Genomic DNA, 19,769 nt, shown 5'->3' on the forward strand with positions numbered 1-19,769 from the left:
CGGAGCCTGCCGGGAAATCGAGTTCCCACCCCGCGCTGCGCCGCGCGGCTGCTTCTCAGAAAACTACAAGCCCCAGAAGCCCCCGCGGCCGCCGGGCGCCAGCCAATGGGGAGGCGGCAGTGCCGTTGCTGGCTCCGCCCCGGCGGGCGAGAGGGGTGATGTCATTGCCCAGCGGGCGGCCGCGGGGGCGCGTCGCTGTTCATTGTGCTCCGGTGCCGCCTCCCGCTGCCGCTGCCGGCCACGGCGGGGGGGCCCGCTCCTGCTCCCGCCCTCTAGCACCGGCCTGGGGCTGCCCTGCTCCTACACCAGCCTGAGGGGCTGCCCTGCACCGGGGGCGGCCCTGCACCCATTCCTGAAGAGCGTTGTCTTGCGCCAAGCCCCGCTGCACCCATCCCGGGGGGGTTTGTCCTCTCCCGAGGGTGGCTCAGCACCCATCCCGGGCGGCTGCGCTGCACGGCTAGGGGGGCTCAGCACTCATCCCTGAGCGGGGCTGCCTTGCGCTCAGCCTCGCTGCACCTATCCCGGGGAGCTGCCCTGCACCGGAACGATTACCGGTACCCAACCCTGGAGGAGCGGGCTGTCTTGCACCTATCCCGGAGGGCTGCACCGCGCATCCCTGAGTGTGCGGGGGCTGCACCGCACCCAGCCCCGCTGTCCGTCTTGTGGGGCGGCCCGGGGCTGCCAGCTTGCCCCCACCGCCGGTGACCGGCTCCTGGCTCCCGCCTCGTTTTATGGTCGTGGAGAGGGAGGAAAAATCCCAAACCAGGTGAGTTCTGCGCTCCTTTTCTTATTTGTGTGTGTTTTTCCTTCCCCCTTTTACCTCCCCCCACCCCACAGCCGATGCGCTTCCCCGCACTGTACATTCTCTAGCGGGGAGAAGCGTTGCCGAGCGGGGCTGCGCTGCTTTTCCTTAGCATTGCTGAAAAAGAGATGGGGGGGGAACCCAAACCCCAAAATCAGAGAAATACTGCGGAGGTGCGTACCCCTCCCCGCCCTTCGGGCCCGGGGGTCGGTGCGTCCCGCAGCATCCCAGAGACTCCCGCAACTTCGAGATGCTCGGGGCGGTCCGGGACGGCGGACACCGGGCGGCGGGAACCCCGTCCCGTTTGTTTTCTGCACTGTATAACCGTGAAAATTAAAAGGGATTTTTAATGGCTGTCATGAAGCGCTGCTGAGCGCCCGTGAGACCCGGTGTTCCCGGGAACAAAAAGATAACGTTCTTTTAAAAAGTCCAATAAGCAAGGTCTGGTTTAGGATGTTTTTTTGGGTGGTGGTGTGGTACGTCTGTCTTTTGACACTCTGGTTCCTCCCCTCTTTCGGGGAAACGGGGGAGGATTGGAGTCGGGCTGGCTCTCCATTCCGGCTGCGTGTAGTTGGTCCAGGTTTCTTTTCCAAGTCGTGTCATGAGTATGTGTCTTAAAAATTGTCGGCTGGACCTGCCTGATGGTTTGTTTCAACTTCCAAAGGATCACTCTGGTCTTTTCCCCTTTTATTATAAATACGAAAAGTGCAAATATTTTAAACTTTGTAAAAACTTTGTGGTTCAGCAGGGCTTTTGATGGGGCTTCTTTATTTGTCTCCAAGATGTGGTTCAGATCTTTGCTTGAACAGTGCTGTGATATGAGTGCAAGGCATCTGATTTTTTTCTTTACTGCGTAACATCGGGATGTTTTTTCCCTTTCTATACCTACATTAGCACTGCAATTCCTCATGGACCCCAGACATCTAATTTTGTGCTGGTGGCAGGGAAATGCATGTACACAGAGGGGTCCGGCTTGCCTCAAATCCGTCAGCATCTTTCGGTGCCCTTTAAAGTTAATCCACTCCAAAGCCAGGCTTGAAGGCTGTTCTGAGAGCAGGAAGAGCGTGCAGCTGAGCTGATATTTTTATATATGTTTTTTTTCCTGTACTACATATTTGCTTCTGCGCTTCTCTTGTGTAACTGGCACTGTGTGTCCTCTGGCAGACTCTCCCTGGAATCGCCGTGCTGGGGGCCGGGTGACATGAGTGCAGTGGGGACAATGAGACTCCCTGTTTGGTTTGATCAAAGTGTTTGTAAACACCCAGGCAGTGGTTGGGGTGTCCCTATGCAATGCAGGGTGTTTTACAGCCTCCCCTCTCCAAGTGGGATAAACATGCTGTATCCACACCTCCTCCTTGCATTTATTTTATCTGTTTTTTTCCTTCCTTCCTTTTTGTTACTGACTCAAAGGGGAAGAACAACACTGTATGCAGGAGTTGCCTTTGTTTGGCTGGTCTTTTTTTAACATTTTTATTTCCTGGAATGGTATTTTCCTCTATTTTACAAGGGAGGGAACTGGTGATCTAATAGAGGGTTTCCCATCTTGGCTGTAAAAGGAGAAGCTTTATAGCAGTGATTTTGTTAGCTATGGAGAGGGCACTGGAAATGAAGTGATAATTTGAAAGTGTAGCTTGGGAACTGTTCTGGGAAATACTGATGCAGAAGTTGTGGAGAACAAGCAGGAATCCATGGCCAGGGATTTTTTTAGTTTAAAAGTAATGACATTTTTGTGATGTTCCTCTTTTTAATTCTGCTTTCATCTTTTATATGTGTATATATCTTTACAAGTATGTGTTGGTATTTATGCTTGTTTTATTATTTTTCCAAATGATCAAGTTTATTGAATTTAGAAAGACTTGTGCTGATGTTGTCTTGTGTGCTAGCGTTTTCAAGCTATATTCTACTAGTGCAAGGAGTGAATTAAACATGTTAAAATTCTACACTGTTAATAAGTCACAATTTTGCCTTGCAGCAACAGAAATAGAGATGCATAAAAATGGACCAAAAGCTGCAAATCCTTCAATAGATGAGTGATTGCTGTGAAAAAGCACAGATGAGCTAAGGGGCCCTTCCTCCTGAGTAATTTGAGTCCTGATCATGCAAAGACCTAAATGCAATGTGTGCATTTACTGTGATTCAGGAAGCCCCTGAGATGCTGGAAGCAGAGAGACGATCCCAGGAAGGCAGCACTAAAGATTTGTTCTGGTCTTTTATTTTTCCCCTTATTTCTTACTAATGTCCAGTGTTTGAAAGGGGATTTAGGGCTAGATGGTCTTGCAGTCATACCCTGTACAGTTTTCTTGCATACTAGTCCTGTTCTTAATCAAATCGAGTTTGATGCCATTGATTGGCTTCTTAGTAAAGCCAGAAATAACATTTTTGTAAATTGGGTTTATCAGCATCACCTACATGCCCTGCACTGTTTTAAATTGCCTGTCCCAGAACTGCTGTAGAAAGAGGTTCAAGCTGCCCTGGGATGCCTGAGTGTCTCCAAACCTTGTGTTTGATGGGCACTCAAAGATTGGTGAAATCAAGGGAAGTGGGAAGAGCCAGAGCTGGGACAGACTTGCTGCTTTTTTAGCTTCACTTTCTTCTCTGCTCCAGAGCTGTGCTATGTGAGGACAGTGATTTTTGTAGCCTGGAGATGGGCTCTAGTGAGAACTGGAGTTTCTGCATGGAGAGGAGGATGGATGAAGAAGGCCCTCCAGGGACAACTGAGCAGTTGCTTCCCCAACAGGCATGGGAAGGTGAGAATTGAGGAGTGGGAGGAAGGTGTCTGTGAGCAAACTGAACCTCTGTCGCCTTCCTGTGAAAGAGCTTTTCTCTGTTCGCTATCTAGGCTGTGTGCTCCTCTTCCCAAGCCTACCTGCAGGCAGTGGATGTTGCTCGCAGCCTGAGCTGGAGCGCTGGGGATCTAACACAAGCTGCAGAGCTCCTGGCTTTAGCTCTGGAGCTGCTCTCGTTCAGTCCTTGCTGTGACAGCCAAACTGACATCCATCAATCGGTAAATTGAGGTGGTTGCTCTAAGTTCTGTGGCATGTCCCAGGCACCAGGCAGATGTATCTGGAACTGTTTTGGGGTCTTTTGTGTGTGGGAAGGCTGGGGGGGTGGAGTATGGGGTTGCTGGCATTTTCTTATTTTTACATAAAATATAGACAAACAAGAAATTATAATAACTGAGAATTAGAACATTCTTTTTCTAATTTTAAAGCATGTTGCCTTTTTTTTTTCTGTTAAGGGCAGGACCGACAGTTTCAGTGCAAGCTTTGCTCTTGGCAAGTACAAAAAGAGGAGTGAGAAATGCGCTAGGAACTAGTTCCTGCCTGTTGCCAAAAAACCCACCCAGGCAACGCGAAAGCCGGAGAGATTGATTGCAGTTGTGCAGCTAGCATGGCAGGAGAGCAGAAGGTGGCACAGGGTGGCCGTACCTCGCAGTGATCAGGCTGTTTAAGCCAGGAAGCTCACGGGGATGCTTGCAAGACTTCAGAACAGGAGATTTAGGAGACAATAAAATGGTTTTTGAACCCCAAACCATCAACCCTTGAGGCAGAGATGCTCAGCAACAGCCATGCTTTAGCTGGAGGACAGATGAGATGATCTAAGTCAATGTTTTGATTGACTCTCCAGTTGCTGTAATTTCATTTTGCAGCAAGTCATTTAGCTTCCTGCCCCCTCAGTGATTCTGTCAATAACTAACTAAATCCTCATTTTATTTTTAATGACTCGCTTACAGCGGGGAACAACTGACCTGCCATGTTTGTCATATAATCCTGGTGCCTCTTTGTTGGCCTGTGCTTAAATAATGAATTTCAGCTGGGGAGGTTGAGTCGAATATTCCTCTGGTACTAATATCTTGAAATAACTAGGTCAGAATGGGGATTAACTTATCCCTTAAAATCATTAGAATCATAGAATGGTTTGGGTTGGAGGGAACCTTAAAGATCTACTAGTTCCCACCCCCCCCCGCCATGGGCAGGGTCACCTTCCACTAGACCAGGTTGCTCAAAGCCCCGTCCAACCTGGCCTTGAACACTTCAGGGATGGGGCATCCACAGCTTCTCTGGGTAGCCTGTTCCAGCACCTCAGCACCTTCATGGGGAAGAACTTCTTCCTTCTATCTCATCTAAATCTCCCCTCCTTCAGTTGAAAGCAATTACCCTTTGTCCTATCCCTACATGCCCTTGTAAAAAGTCCCTCTCCAGCTTTCTTGTAGGTCCCCTTTAGGTACTGAAAGGCCACAATAAAGTCTGCCCAGAGCCTTCTCTTCTCCAGGCTGAACAGCCCCAGCTCTCTCAGCCTGTCCTCCCAGCAGAGCTGTTCCAGCCTCTGATCATTTTTGTGGCTCCTCTGGCCACTCTCCAACAGGTCCATGTCCCTCTTATGTTGGGGTCACCAGAGCTGGACACAGTATTTAAACAGACTCAAGACCACATTAAATGCTGCTGCTGTTACAGCACTTTCATAACTAATCTGTGCTAGTAAACATTGGCCGTGCATAAGGTATTAGTGAGATTTGTGGTGTAATGTCATTTGATTTCAACCTGCGTAGATAAAAAAATCATTAGAGAGCTTTGTTGCATTGAGCTGGGAAGAGATATTTAGGTTGTGAACAGCTTGAGACTTAATTGCTATTTGTCATCTCACCTTGCCTGGAGTTACTGCTCGCACTACACTGCACTTCTTTCTGTATGCAGAGGTGCACTCTGATATACTTAAGGCAAAATTTAAACCACCTGTTTAAACTAACATAGCTATTAGTTTCCTGAGATAATTAGGGAATAGTTGTACAAACAGAGGAGAAAACCTTCAGTAAGGTCTTGCTTTGCTCGATCTAGATAGACCCTCACGGAAATCTGCTGCTGTCTTTTTAAAGATCACAGGATACCCTGTTTATTTTTCTTCCCTTTTAGCAGAAATGCTTTCTTTTATGTACTGCTGAACTAAAAGTTAACTGTAACCTTTAAGTATCTGAATAATGTTTTCTTTTAGACCTTGAAAAGAGTAATGAGTGAGGAAAGAGAGAAGAGGAAGGGGAGGAAAGGCTGTGCTGGCATGAAAACAGATGAGCTTGCACATGGTTTGTCAAAAGACTGTATCCTACAGGGTGAGTTTAAAAGGGGAAAAAAAAAAGGTATTGGAGGTGCCAAAGTGTACAGAAGTCAAGCTGTGCTTGGGTAACTCCGTCCTGCTAGAGACGCTCTCTGTGGAGAGAGAGACTTAATACAGCGCAACCTGCTGCTGCGCCGTGCTGCTTCTCCTCTGCGATGAAGTTACTGAAAACTAAATTCTGCTTTATTGATTAAGCAAAAGGTCAGTGAAAGGGCAGCATGTTTGCATTTAAAGTGGGAGCATTTATTGGTATGAATCCAACCTATTATTTGCAAAGGGGAATCTCCGTGAACCTGTGGTGCTGAGCCTTGAGGCTGATCTGTTGGGAACAGTGAAGAAAATGAATCTGATCACTACTGCGAGGTGTGAGAGTCTCGCAGACAATCAGTTGCCTGTGCTTTCCAAAGTGTTTTGGACCAAGCTCCTTACATACTGCCCCCATGGAAGCATGGGACCCCTCTCCAGAGCAATCAAGTGGTTAGAATATTTCAGTTGGAAGGGACCTACAGTGATCATCTAGTACAACTGCCTGACCAATTCAGGGCTGACACAATGCTCAAGCATGTTGTTAAAGGCATTGTCCAAATGCCTGTTAAACACTGACAGGCTTGGGACATGGACCACCTCTCTAGGAAGCCTGTTCCAGCGTCTGACCACCCTCTTGGTAAAAAAATGTTTCCTAATGTCCAGTCTAAACCTCCTCTGGTGCAGCTTTGGATGAGTCCCATGTGTCCTGTCACTGGATACCAGGGAGAAGAGCTCAGCACCTCCCTCCCTATGTCTCCTCCTCAGGAAGCTGTTGAGAGCTATGAGGTTGTCCCTTAGCCTCCTTTTCTCCAAACTAGACAAGCCCAAGGTCCTCAGCCGCTCCTCACAGGACATTCCTTCCAGCCCTGTCTCTTCAACAAAGCTGTGGGGGTTTGTACAGGATGTTTCACCTGGGCTGTGACTATTGAGACAGGACCAGCTTGAGGGAAACTGCTGATGTGCTTGTTCCCCTCCACTTTCTCCTGCTTGTTTTCCATCTGCCGAAGTCTCTCCTTGCTCCACAGCAGCCACCTCACCTCCCCTTTCCCCACCACTTTTCTTCTGTCTAGTGAGGTTCATCAGTAACCTGTGAGAGCTTTGGATACTCCTCGACTACAAATGAATCCAGGGAATGCTGTGAATGGGCATAAATGGAGGCTCTTGCCTGAAGAAGATATGATGCCAATAGGGAACAGGTAGCTAAAGATGTTGGGTGCAAAGAAGAACATGCATCTGATTAGCAAATCAGCCCAGCTATGCTCTACCCCATGGCAGATGAAACTTAAGGCAGGGGAACTTGTCAAACCCCCTTGTCTTTCCAATGGTCAGTTTTGCTCCAAATACCTGTTTTCATCCATGGATACAAAAGTGGTGGGAGATTGAGAAAAATCTGTGCTCTGGAAAAATCCCAGGTCCGTGTTCAGGATGAAGATCAGCACCTCGAGTTGAGAGGTGAATGCCAACTTTCAGATCTATGGGCCATCAAAGAAGTGGTGAAAGAGATTGCCAGGATTAGAAAATAAATCATCTTTCTACCCCTTCCCCCCAGATTTGGAGCTTTCGACATTGCAAAGGATGCTTTCAATAATGAAAAGCTGGCTTGAAAAATAGTCATTAGCACTTCCCTGTGATTTAAATTTCATTGCCTGAACTCAGAGTAATGGAAAATAGATCAGTCAAGGCTTTTTATCTAACAAGTTTTTAAAGGAAGCCACTTTCACGTCTAATTAGTGAGAAGTTCTCCATGGTGCCATCTCTTACCCTTCCAGGGTCTAACATGTGTGTTTTCATGACAGTTGTGGCTGCAGCATGGGAATATTTACTTAAAATAACATCCTTTCTTGAAAACAGAGTAAGACAAACTTGTATATAAATTTATTTCTTAGACAACCTGAATCATTGTTAGCGACCTCGAAAAGTCCCCTAAGGGGTGTCCATGCTGTGTGGTCTTATTTTCCTGTTGTTTTTGGATGGCAGGGAGAGTTTTAAATTCCTTTTCTCCAACACTGGAAATTCAAGCTTTATTATAATGGCTACTGAACTTGATTAACTGAGAGAGGAGATGACTGCCACTTGAAAAAATAATCCTTCTTCTTTGTGTGCTTGCTTTATAGCTATTAACTCAAATACCTGAAAAATAAATGTAGGGTTGAAAGAGCTTTCCTTACTCATTTGGTATCCCTGTTAGTCCTCTGGAGACATCAGATTATTTCACCCTGAGGTGAGTAATCTTTGGAGGTGAGAGTCAGGTAGCCTGAAATTGCTGTAGGGGTATCAGTACATTTTTGTGTATTTGGAAGAAGATTAAGAGAAATAATGTTAGCCTTTTTATTCCTGTATCTCCCCTGAAGTTCATGGTGCAGCGTGTCCTGTGGTGAAGAGGTATTAACTCGGATAAACCTGTGGTAATGAGTTTAATAAAAACCTCAGCAAAGACTGCAGTAATCTGTAGCTTTGGCAGGAGCCTAAGGGCAGGTTTGGGATTTCCGAATGTCTCGGGGCTGCTGAGGACTAGGGCATCAGTTTCCAGCATCAGGTTCCATGTCCTGGTTGACCAGAGGTGTTCAACCTGCATGACGGTGGGTTTGGGCTCTCCTCCTCTTGTCTGTAATCCCTGTTTCTGTGGCATAACAACAGAAAAGTGCTTTCACTCTAAAGGGATTGTTTTAACACAATTTGCAGCTAATTCCTTGTTTTCTGTCTAAAACCTGCCCAAGTGAAGTGAATATCTGGCACCACGGCATTTACCCCATCCCTGTGGGCAATAGCTGCCTCCTGTCTGTAGCCAACAGAAGATCATGGCACCCTCTAATTTCTTGTGTATCTGATAATATAAAGATCTCCACTGTAAATATTTGCTCTTGAGAACATTAGGTATTTATGGGGTGATTTTTGAATAGTGTTGGATCTATTAAAAAAAGAACAAAAAACATGCAGAGGCTGTATCTGAGCTGCATGTACCGGAAACTTGGAACATCAGAAGCAAAGTCGGTGCCTGATTTCTCTATTGCATTTGTCCTTGTTCTGAACAATTCGTTCCTTCTAAAAAGGGAACTGTGCCCATTTTCTTCAAGCCAGCGGTATTCATGTTTCTAAAATATGGTAGTAGCATTTTGCTCAGATAGATAGATGGATGTGTGTGTGCACGCATAGAAAACTCCTAAATAAACCCAGGTTTCTGTTAACTCTTTAATTTCAGCAGGCAAAGAGGAACCTAGAGTTGAGCTCTTACCTCTGGGCTACCGGCTTTCTGCTTGACTTGTTTAGGGGAGGGAGGTGTAAGCGTTTGGCTTGGCTGGAAGCTGCTTTGTGGTGTCTGTAGGAACAAGGTCTCCTCTGTGTTGTGCTCTGCTGCTTGGTGTTGCCATGTGCTGCCCATCGCTTGCAGGGATGTTGCGGATGTTCGATGCAGAAACAAGCTGTCTCTCTTTAGCAGTCACTAACCCCAAATTCTGAAGCTCGTTTTGCCTCCCCCCAAAGCTGGAAAACAAACTTAAATAAATCCATATTGTGATCCTGAAGTATTTCTTAGTATTTCCATTATGTTTGTAAACCTTGGAAACTATGTTAGTTAATGTAGAGATCTTACTCCTACTATTAAAAAAAATAAAATATATATATATATATATATATTTAAGTAGCAGTTCTGTTGTCACAGTTCTTAAGGAAAACTGTGTCTTGGTGCACTTAGGCTGAGCTGTGCAGGTGGTTGGTCCCTGTATGTCACCAAGAAGCACTGACACTGCAGTGTCCTCAAATGCACAACCTGCGAGAAGTGCCTGTTGGGTATCACTGTGCTGGAGATGCTTGAGATTCCACCGTCCTGTGCCATTATACATGGTTATTATGGACCATTAGTGAACTTTCTACTGCAGATGTGAATTTTTAAAGCTCCTTCTCAAGCTGCTGCATGGCCAGAGACATTTTTGCTTCAATCGTTACTAACTTTGCCTTACTCAATATAAACCTTTGGTCTTTTGTCAATGGACATCCTATTTATATCAGTGTCATCTCTAACCGCTGGATTGGGAAACTTCTTGGTTAAAGCCAATCTTAAAATTATTACTTTTTGCTAGGTTAAGTTTTTTGGGACAGTGTTGCAGGCTGATTCTCTTTGTAGCCATGCAGGTGCTTAGCTGGTATTTAGTAACAACTAAACCCAGCATCTTTAAAACAAATCCTTCCTAGTTAGAAATTCGGAACTGAAGAAATTTAAAATAAATTGGGTATTGACTTGCACAATGAAGTAAGCAAGGAAAACATTAGTTGTGGGCTGAGGCTAATTCTTTTAGAATAAAGGAGGCTGATTGTGAAATAAATATTAAATAAAGGATCTCATTAAGTTCTGCAGTTTTACAAAAGCTGTTGCCACAGGGTATAAAAACCTGGAGTGAATTGTTTGTTTACTGCAGCTGTCAGTCATCAATGGTGGTGAGTGCATTACATCAGTTCGGAGAGTAGCCGTTAGTAACCAGACCATCCTGCTTAAATGTCAAACTCCCTGCTGGGAAATGTGTGAAACTACATAAAAAATCCTTCCATCTTGTTAACACATCTTTCACAATATTCCTTGTTTTGCTTGATGACATCACTTTGTGAAGATACTGAAGAAGGTTTTAAAAATATCTCCCCTGCAATGTTGGGTGATGCTCAGTTAATGGATTTAGTGACATATCTCTGACACTTTGGGCGACTGGTCCATTCCCAGTTCTGCCTCTGATGTGGTTTTTGAGTCGTTTATCTCTTTTTGACTGTTCCTATATTTTATGTATGGATTAGATTTTATTATCCATGATAATGTCTTTGGGATAGGGCTTTTTTCTATTAGTCCTTACTTAGTACAGTGCGAATCTGCAGTTCTCTGCAATCTGTAGTTGTTACTGTGAGATGAGTAACCAGTGCTGTAACCTGGGGAGGAGGGAACAGCCGTTAGTGACTTTGGGGAGTGACAGTCTCCTTAATTTCACTGCAAATCAATCTATATAATTTGCAGTTTCATCTAGAAAAATGTACTTTGGACTTTGAAGGCAAGACAATTGAATTATGCATCTGTTTTGTGTTTATAGGCAAGTCACTCTTAAACTTTCTGTCTCTTGGTTGCCTCCATCTGTAAAATGGAGACAACCTCAGAGGGATGCCTTGAATATTCATCAGTGATTTATTGTATGCTGCTGAAGAAAAGTGTTGCGGGCAATGTTAATGAAGTTTATTACTCAGCCCCTCTGCTGCATGTTGATCAGTATTTCAAACATCCGCAGTCTCCACGGCAAATTCTTAACTGTACTTAGCTGGTAGATGACAATAATAACTTCAATTTACGTGGGGCTTTTCCTTTGGAAGAGCTCCAAAGAATTTTATAAACTGTAATGCAAACCGTAGTGTAAATATTGCCTTAGCAGCCACCAGCTATCAGTGAGGTGCTGTGTGATGGATAGTGCAATGCAGCTGGCAGCCGTACGCGAGAGGACAGCAAAAAAAGAGAATTAATGCTGCAAACGGTGGAGACAGCGCAGGCAGGGCCATAGAAAGACAAAATGACACTACCTGAATTGTTTTTTTTAGCTTTGATGTGAGCAGCGATTCTTGGAGATCAAATGGTTCATGTCAAACATGGCATTTTTGGTGCAGTCCCACAGTGCTGAGATATTGGTTCAATTCCAGTGGAGCCGAACGAGCCTCGATTGCTCTTAGGGCTTGCTTTTTTTGCAGCACATGTGCATTTCTGGATGTCTTCATTGAATTACTGTGATACAACAATGTGATTTCAATGTTTTGTCAGCCTGGTATGACTGTCCCTGTAGTGCCCTCCTCTGATGGAGGCAAAAGGTACAGTCACTTGAAGTTCACTCTGTACATCCAAAAGACTTAGAAGTATAACCCAGATAACTTACTCTCAATCCGAAGTCCCATTAACCCTAAATCCTCTCTGAAAGTGTAAATAGTCTTCCAAAGATGTTGGCTAAGGATTTGTTGTGTTCATCTGGGTTTGTTCACTGAATGATGGAGCCTTGGCTTTTCCCCTGAATTGCAGGCACCTAAGTTGGGTTATCTAAAATTGAATAATGTTGTTATAGGTCCCAGATGCCACAACTGGAGAGAGATGGCAGATTCAGAAGTGCTCTGAGATGCTTGTCTCGCAGTTTGATAAGGAGGTCAAGACCTTGTATACAACTAGGTTGGACATCTTAGCTCCTCAAAGGCAGATAGGATAAAACAGTGCCGCTGTGTGGGGTGTAATCTGCTGGACCTCTATAACACATTACTGCTTTAATAGACTAGATCCAAGGCTCAAGTTGTCAAGTCATTTGTTAACAAGAGGTTCCTTAGCTTTTGTGTCCTGTGTAGGAACATGTTTGGAAAGGTTTTGAGCTCTTTCAACTCTGTTGGCCAAGTGTTGAAGCTTCAAGGGCTCAGAACCACTGAAAAACAAGACAGAGAGGTTCAGAAACTGGGTAACACAAATAAGTAGCTACGCTTGGAAGCTACAACAGGAACATCTGGAGAAGAAATGCATGGCTGCTACGTGTGCTTTTGGTGGACAAGCATTAGTGTCCCGAGCAGCCAGAGAGCTGCAGCCAAACAAAAATGGCAAGAACAGGGGTCAGCCCAACTTAGTTATAGCACAGATGGTGATTTGGGGCTCATCCCAGCTGCCTGTTGGTCACAAATTTACAAATGGTATTGTAATTTACAATTTTGCTGAAACAGTCTTTTCTTCAGTAACTTTTGAGCCTGTTGGCCAGGCTAGATGATTGCAAAAACTTGTTTTCCTTATAAAATGGGGTTAAAGTGTGCATAAAGCTTTGAGAGGGGAGTCTGTTGAATTCGGATGGTTGTTTGGTAATGTTCATCCACAGCTTGCCTTGCAGAGAGGGATCTGGGGGTTTTGGTTGATGGCAAGTTGAACATGAGCCAACAGTGTCCCTGGCAGCCAAGAGGGACCCGTGTCCTGGTGCATCCAGCACAGCATGGCCAGCCGGGCAGGGAGGGGATTGTCCAACTCTGCTCTGCACTGGAGCGGCCTCACCTGGAGCACTGTGTGCAGGGCTGGGGAACACAGGATAAAAAAGATGTAAACCTACTGGAGAGTGACCAGAAAAGGGCTATAAAGTTGGTGAAGGGTTTGGAGAGGAAGCCGTATGAGGAATGGCTAAAGTCACTTGGTTTGTTCAGCCTGGAGGAGACTGAGGGGAGAGCTCATGGCAGCTACAGCTTCCTCACAAGGGGAGGAGGAGGGGCAGGGCTGAGCTCTTCTCTCTGGTGACCAGTGACAGAACCCGAGGGAATGGCAGGAAGATGTGCCAGGGGAGGTTTAGGTTGGACATGAGGAAAAGGTTCTTCACCCAGAGGGTGCTGGACACTGAACAGGCTCCCCAGGGAGGTGTCACGGCCCCAAGCCTGACAGTGTTTAAGAAGAGACTGGACAACATCCTCAGACACACGGTGTGAACTGTGGGGTTGTCCTGTGCAGGGACAGGAGTTGGACTCGATGATCTTTGTGGGTCCCTTCCAACTCAGGACTTGATATGATTCTATGGTGTGGAGAACAGGTTGCATTGTATCATCTTTAGACTTGGTCTGGGCAAACCAGTATTTCTGTTTGGAGCACCCTGGGCTAATGGAGACCTCAGCAGTCAATAGAGCACTGCTTGAGGCTTGGCTTCCTGCCCGGCTATACGCTTACACTAATCTATAATAAAAACAAAACACAAAGTATAATTATAGCCTGGTGGATGAATTTGTATTTTTGGTATGTTGTGTTGTTGCTGGAACTACTTTAAAGCTCCTGTGTCCAGGATCCTGTTTTTCTAGATATTTTAAAAAAAACCCATAAATTCAGTATTTTGCTAGGCCCCACCCTCCATTAAGTATACATATTGATAACAGTCAATGACTGCATTAATGTTTAATTCAGTACATTTTTCAGATTTAGGATTTCATTTATCTATATTGCTATGATAGATTCATCCTGGAAATACCATGGTCATTAGAGGAGATGCTGATTTGTAAGCATTACTGTGACATGTGTAACCAACCTGTCTTGTTTTGATCCTTTCATTACCGCCACTTATGACTTTAATTGTGTACCATCTCAGGTAGGACCACAGGAAGGAGTGTGAAGGTTGCATTTGCATGTAAATGGCACTTTGAGAAGGTGTTAAGGGAATTCAAGCAGTACTATGCAGAAAAAAAATAGCATGTCCAGTATGCAAGCAACTTTGAAGTCTAGAGGTTCAGACATTGCTAATAAGAAGAGTGTTTTTCTTCCAATATTGCAAATGCACTTTTCAAATGGACAAGGCAATTGGTGTGATTTAGGAAGGGAATTGTTATGGAGAACACCTTCCTGTAATTAGCATCTATCTCCCCCTAGGAAGGGAGGACTTGTAATTTCTGTGCCCTTTCTAAAAGGCAAATGTGCTAAATTAATCTAAATATGTGTTGTGATATATAGGAATACATTGGAAGAATTTGTACACTGAAACTAACTGGATTTCTCATGCGCGAGAGGTGGATGTTGCTGGGGGTGTGGAATGTTCTCAGGAGCTGAAGGACAGACGTACAGGCTGTTTTGTGAGGCTTGTTTGGCATCTGAGGGTTTTGTCCAAGGCTCTGACATTTTACCCTGTAACTTCTGTTTTTTAAAAGGGAACATCTGTCACCTTATCCTAACCCTGAAGTGGTTCTCCTGTGTGCCTCAATGTGTGGTTAAGGTTGTTTTAACCTCTTGCAAAGGACACGCTCAAAATGGCTGTTTTGGCCCTTCCTGGGCAAGTCAAGATACTTTCCATCACACTTCTGCTTTTGTGTAGAAAAGGCTCTCTCTGAACAGTCACAGAAATCCATGTAAATACTGAAGACACATCTTGTGACACTTCAAATCCTTCCCTATAATTTCCTGCTCTCCTACTGTTTGCGAGGAACCTGAGCTTTCAAGTCACCATCAGCGTCTCAGGCTGGTGGAGCTGGGAGGGATTGCCATTCTCTGTGGATCAGACCTGGAGGAAAATGAGTGACATGGGAGTAACAACTTGGTATTTCCACTTAGGGACAGTTGTGTAAGCCTCAAGAGGGGAGACTTGCTGCTTTAAATTAAGGTGGGTCCACCAAGCAGGATCCTTTCTTCTGCTACTTGCTTCTGTGTGTTGCTACAACATCATGGCCCATCATCGCATCCAGAATAAATGTGCAAACACAAAACACAATTTCCAGCTGGCAGAGCTCAGCACTTTCTGGTGGGTGGCAACAGGTCATGGTCACAAACAGGCAGAGAAAAGCCAGGCAACAGCAGTATTTTTGGCCAGGAGACAGCTTGGTGGGTGTTTGCAGGGAGATGTCACCGTGCACAAGGGAAAGCATGGTTGACATGGCTGCTTTTGTGATGAGGATAATTAGTGGGATGTAGGCTAGGTTGTAAAATAAATGTAAAAAGTAATACCAAGGAGTTAGGAAGGAAGAACAATGGGAAACCTTGAAGATGTAAATCAGGAAAACTGGGAAAATTGTCCTTTAACAGGATTTTATTTATGGGCATGCCAGTGATCTAAGATGAGATCTGTTAAGGCCAGAGAAAGATTGTTACAGTGACTGAGTTGCAAGGGGATACTGGGTTGGACTAATCCTAAAGGGACTGACTTAATTTTTGAAGGATTTAGTGATGTACTTCTGCAGGAAAGAGCTCTATTGCCAACAGAGGTTAAGCCAGTTCTTCACATGAATAACCTGTGTGAGTGGTGAAGCTGCTGCTTGGTGAGGCTTTGGTTGGGAAGGGAAGAGCTGTTCTGTGGAGGAAAAAGAGGAGAGGGGGTTTAAGAGGTTGATGATGTCCTTTTTAAGCTTGAAAGCTTTCTCAATATGTATCATCAGCTCCTGGAGCTTCAGAGATGCTTTTGCTGTCCAGGTGCCTTCCAGCCTGCAGTGCAAGGAAAAACCGTATTTTCTTGCCATTCACAGCTTTACCAGTTCATTTGCTGTCTGCAGAACATTCAGTTAGTGTAGAAAGCATTCCTACTGGAGTCCAGGGATGGAGGTGGCACTAGGGCATTAGCGGCCAGGGGAGAATTCAGGTATTTGCGGGACGGTGGGATGTGGCCTGTCTGCATGGACAAACTATGAAGACCTCCAAGGGAGAGCTGTGCCGTCATGGGTGACCTGTCCTCCAGCACCTTGGAGTGGGTAGGAGAAGAAGCCAGAAGAAAGAATTGTCTCCTCAGTTTTTTTGGTAGCTGTAATTTTTATCCAAGTCTTTTTAGTTAAAAGGGGGAATTTCCTGAATACAGCCCAGAAATAGTTCAGAGAGAAAAATACCAGCCCTATTACACCTTTCTTGGCAAAGACAAAAATTTGTGTAGAGAGCATGGGTACCAGAGCATTGGAAGACAGATATAAAGACTAGAGAAAGAAAAGGAGAGATCATGGATAGTAAAAAGAAAAAAGCAAAGCAGAGTTGGGGGGAAAGAGGCTGTGGAGTTAAAACAGTCCAACGAGGAGAGCTTGGGGCTTAGGTGTGGCTACATGAGGGCTGTTCCCAAATTTCTGACCTTGGGCAGATCACTTGACCTGTTACCTTTTCTGACCTTACCCATGTGTAAAGAGCAGTCAGAGATGGGAAAAAATGCTGATGAAGTGATTGTTGTGTAGTACAGAGTACAGTGAGGTCATCAGCCTGGCTCAAATTTAGTTGTTATCACCATGGAGATTTGAAGTTAGTCTTAATGATGAGGGAAGAGTCAAATGTATATACTGTTTGAGCACGACTTCTTCTCCCTTTGAAACTCAAAGGATGTACGTGTGGGTATGTGTGTGGTGAAAAATGTGTTTGGACACTCCCCCCATGCAATAGTTAAATGTTGAGTTAAGCTTTTGAGTTGTAACTCTGACCTTTTAAAAATGCCACAGGCCTCTCTCAACATGATAGACAAAAAAAATTGTAATATATTCTCTCGAAGCAGAATTTGGATTTATGTTGCTGGAGTCTATACAACCTTTTGTATAGCTTGGTATAAAGAAAACTTGCATCATACACATCAAGGTACCAACAAGTAGCAAATAACAAAAGCAAGAAGGAACAGTCTGAGAAGTGGACAAAAGAGAGAAGCCACACATACAGTGTCTGTAATGGGGCACATGTGCTCTTAACTGATGGTCGAGTTATTTTCATGTTTGAATTGTTGATTGTTGTAATGGCATGATGAATTAAGAATTTAACTTGATAAAAGGTTATATTTTTAATCATGGCTTCCTAATCCCAACATGATCTTTACAACCAGATCTGGATCTGTCCAATATTGCATTTGTGTTGAAGGTGAAGGGGATGAAGTTTGTAACCATGCTTGAGCCTAATTTTGCTGGTTTTGGAGCAGACGTGAGAGGACACAGATTCTGCTCCAAAGAGCACACATTGTCTTCATCACGGTTTAAATGTAATAAATGTACCAAGAACTGCAAATGTGGTGTTTTATGTGTGATCCTCATTCCCTGCAACTCATATCTGGGAAGTCTCAGTGGTTACCTGATTTCATGGGAGGAGGAAGGGAGGTTATTAGTTGCCAAGAAAAGAGACTCAAACCAATTTGAGAATTTGGAGCTGCCAGCTGTAACCCCAGGCAGTATGTGAAGCTACTGCAGAGCAGCAGAAATAGCTGTGAACCAAAGCAGTGGATTAGAAGCCCACAGCAAAAACTTGGATTTCTCCACTGGAGGTGAACTTCTTCACTCCAATGGCTACAAAGGCTTTTTTTTGATGTGGAGCACTTGTCTTTGCCATGAGCCAGCCTACATTTCTATGCCAAAACAATACTCAAACCTGTCCCCTTGTGTTGCATCACAAATGAGGTACTTGACACTTAATTTTCCCTCATTGTCTTGGGTTGTTTTGTGTTTTTGACAGTGAACTGAAAGCCTATTTGTGACTTACCAATGCGCGTTTTATTACAGCGGCTGTGTTAGCTGTGGTTGTAGTGACTGTGGGGTGGGCACTGAGATTTGCACTCAAACTCGATTTGTGTTCAGTGTTTGAATTTAGGTTCCCAGATCCAACTCACATTCTCACCAGAATACACGTCTCCTTTGCGATTTTAGAAACAGAGTGTTCGCTAACTTTTGGCAGAAATAACCCCGAAGCTTTTGAGTTTGTCCCTGTAGGTAGCTGGCAGGTGTCTTTGCAGGGTTAGGAACAACTTTCTTTCCAGTTTGTTCTTTCCATCGTCCCCTCTGGGCTGCATTTCTCCTGCTCTTGTTTTGCTGTGCTGGGCACGGCTGCTCCTCTCTGCAGTGCTGCTGTCTGGAATCGTGCCTTGGTGCTCCAGCAGCATCTGCATAGACATCTTTATTCCAGATTCATCCCATATCCTTCTGTGTTTCCTGTTTCCGCCGTATTTTCACCCTTTAACTTTTATTTCTTCCTTTACAAGCCTAAAACAAAATTGCTTCATGTTTTCTTTCCACCACTTTTTTTCCTTTAAAGGTCACTTCCAACCCAAACTATTCTACGATTCCATGATTCTGCGATTTTTTTACAGCTATAACGTGTTTCCTTTCACCATCATCTGTAGCAATTCGGGGTAATGCCAGCTAAGCAAATACCTCAGTCCAGATGAAGCCAATTTTGGAAGTCTTGTTACCCTGAGTGGATTCTTTACCACCACAGCAGCTTCTCTTTTGCTTTTTATTGTATATGTATCCAGTTCAAGTTGGCTCAATTTAAGCTCTTCTGCATGTGACTATTGCAGAGATGCTGAGGAGCTTGTGCTAAAAGGGAGCAGTAGCGTGCATTAGCAGTGAAGATTTCTCTTCCCTTGGAGAGAAACTAAATAGATTGGAGACCAGAGGAATTTGAAAAGGTGATCCAAAGCTGGAATTTGCTTGTTCTTGCTGGAGTTAGCTCGCTGTGATAAAATGACGCAAGTTGTTGCAAACCCTCTGTTTTCAGAGAGAAAACCAGTGACTTTGTACATGCGCTTGTGGAGTTAAATCTTAATGCTTCTATAAAAGCTCCTTGCACAGAGCTTGGCGGGATAGGGGGTTTGGTCTTGCAGTGCCACTTCAGGGCAATGCGTATAATAATGACTGTCACACGGGGAAGAATAACATCCAGAATACACCATGTAGGACCTGTCTTGCAAGCTGTTATCAGCAGAACCAAAAAGTCTACCTATATTCTGACATCTAGTCCTTATCTTTACCTTTTTTTCCCCCCTGCTGGGAGGATAAGAATGCACGCACACTAAAATCATCTTTATTTTCTGACTTGTGGTACAGTCCTGGATATCCCACTGCTGATTTCAGTCATATGTAGTACAGAAATACATAAAGGACTAGAAATAAATATAGAACTTCTAGAGAAGTCTGTTCTTTGCTTTAAATGGGCTCTCTTAGGCATGAAATCTGTTTGTAACTAATGCCAATTTCCTGTGCAATAGGAGCTAGTGTTCGTGCAGTGCTTTATATTATATTTGATGGGGCAGTAAAGCTGCGCTTGCGTTTGGAGTAAATGGCAAAATGAAACACGAAGCGGGAAATCCGCGTTTTACTAGATGAAAATGCGTCATGTTGAGTTTTGAATTGCAAGCAGTGTTATGGGCTAGACTGCCCATTTTGTTAAAGCACAAATGGTGGCAATCTAAATAATTTTGTGTAAAACTGGGGAACTACAGGGAATGAACAAATGTGAGATATTCCATACCCCCATAAGCACAGTCTGTGTCATGCCATCTCCAAGCCATACCCTAAAGAAAGAATGTCAAACCCAATATGTATTTAAGACACTCATAACATGGTCTTTCTGTAGCCAGAATTCTTATTTCAGGACTGTGTGTCCAGATGTTGAACA

At 44.5% G+C, this 19,769-nt stretch overlaps 1 protein-coding gene across 5 annotated transcripts in view; it reads left to right on the top strand.

Annotated features, from left to right (window-relative positions):
- Positions 1-159: 159 nt before the first annotated feature.
- The window catches only part of RAB30 (RAB30, member RAS oncogene family), a 57,850-nt gene continuing 38,240 nt past the window's right edge, over positions 160-19,769 (top strand). For 2 of the 5 annotated variants that reach the window (XM_065034149.1, XM_021298796.2), the window contains exon 1: positions 169-766. The gene's annotated coding sequence lies outside the window, so the exon portion shown is untranslated. Of the gene's footprint in view, positions 767-3,406; positions 3,550-19,769 lie in introns of all 5 variants that reach the window. The other 3 variants (XM_065034082.1, XM_065034237.1, XM_005510736.3) reach the window with 3 other exon arrangements.

Source organism: Columba livia, chromosome 1 (assembly GCF_036013475.1).
Source record: "Columba livia isolate bColLiv1 breed racing homer chromosome 1, bColLiv1.pat.W.v2, whole genome shotgun sequence".
Lineage (NCBI taxonomy): Eukaryota > Metazoa > Chordata > Aves > Columbiformes > Columbidae > Columba > Columba livia.